Raw genomic sequence first — 1,913 nt, 5'->3', positions numbered from 1 at the left:
CAGTCATATCATTTTAAACCTATCACTGTAAAACATCAATTTCGCTGTCTAATTCAAGTCAACAAAATAGTTTGATGGCATTAAACAAATAATGTGATTCACATTCAATACTCACACTCGGATCGCCGTCGTCCATATTCAATAGTTGTAATAGTATGTCGGCTTCCAATGAAATAGAGGGCGCTGTCGCGAAATACAAAGGGTCTAGAACTGCGGGTCCAGATCTGCAGTCTCCAGGTCTGCAGACACACCCTCCTCGCTCATGCAGCCTCCGGATGTGAAATCGGTTAAGCCAAGGGCCGTGACGTTTACCATACACACTCTAAGCGTTGCACCAATCACAACAGACCGAGCGAGCTGACCAATCACAGCAGACTGCTGCAGCAGGGGAGGCAGAACATACTGTGAACTGTGTTTTCTGATACTGGTTTACAAAAGTGATCCTGAGTTTATGTAGTAACATCCTTTTTCCAATCATATCTGTTTTTAATGCAGTGCCACCTGAGGAATCAAAGGTCACAGCCTTGTTCCTTACATGCAGAGATTTTTTTCCAGATTCAGAATCTTTTGATGATATTATGGATTGTAGATGGTGAAATCCTAAATTTGTTGCAATTGTGCATTATGAAATGTTGTTCTTAAACTGTTTTTACCCATGCAAAAGGGACTGTCCTTGCTTGTGAACAGCTGAGCATTTTGAGGTTGCCCCTTTCAAACCAATCATGACACTTTAATCTGTTACAAATTAACCTGTTGAATGTTCCAAACAGTTTTTAGGCATTCCACAACTTTCCCAATCTTCTGTTGTCCCTGTCCCAACTTATTTTGAACCATATGCAGGCATCAAATTCAGAATGAGTGTGAACTTACAAAAAGTAATTAAGTTTATCATTTTGAACATTAAATACCTTGTGTTTGTACTGTATTCAATTGGATATAGGTCAAAAAGGAATAACAAATGATTGCATTCTGTTTTTATTTATGTCCCAGTGTCCTAAATGTTTTGGAGCTGGGGTTGTACTTTGGAAAAAAGTAATGGCTGGAGCAATGACAGTTCCAAGTTGTACCACAGAAATCACAGTTTTTTCTGCTCCTTCTGTACCCCATCTAACTTGCATTGTAATTCACAATCAGGTAATAAAAGCAGGAGGAAAGATGAAAATGACAGGTATTCCTTACGGTGGTAGAATAGCATTGAGACTGCCTGACATCATCTAGTTTGCTCTGTATCTCCCAGAAGACAAACAATGGCTGCACAGGGATCCACTCAGTCCTCTCCAGCCCAAACAGCCACAGCTGTTGGATTAAAGGATTATCAAAATGTAACTAGATTGTCCAACAACAAAACAAAAGGGTACAATGTAAGAGCACAATGGTTGATAGCTATTGTTAATTAGCAAACATCTTTATTTTAGTCTTTAGCTACATGTCCTCACCCTGCCACTGGGCGCTCAGTGTATTATTGTGCTGTCAAGGCACAAACATTAAAATGGAAAATGGACTGCATCCACTCAAAGCGCTTTACAAGGCACCACTCCATTCACACACACAGGCAACGTACAAGGTACTGCCTGCTTATCAGATAATCATTCACACACACTTACAGAGAAAAGACGTCTCAACATTTAGACTGCAGGGGCTAAGGACTGAACTATGGACCCTCAGATTGGTAGAAAAGCACTTTACCTCCTGAGCTACAGCTAAAGGTAGGTTTTACAGATAGGCTATGGCATAGGGTACGCGTCTCTGTAGAGCTTACACTGTAGGTACGTTATCATTCATTGTGAGTCATGTCTCTGGCCACCTGGTGAAAACAGTCCAATATTTACTCTCTTTTACCTCTTTTTTTCAATACCCACAGCATGCATGCTTTGGATGCTGTGCTAAATCTCTGCTGTTTTCCTTTTATCAGG

This window comes from Epinephelus moara, chromosome 4 (genome assembly GCF_006386435.1).
Source record: "Epinephelus moara isolate mb chromosome 4, YSFRI_EMoa_1.0, whole genome shotgun sequence".
In the NCBI taxonomy this organism is placed as follows: Eukaryota; Metazoa; Chordata; class Actinopteri; order Perciformes; family Serranidae; genus Epinephelus; species Epinephelus moara.
The sequence above is the reverse complement of the archived record's forward strand: the minus strand, read 5'-3'. Positions refer to the sequence as shown.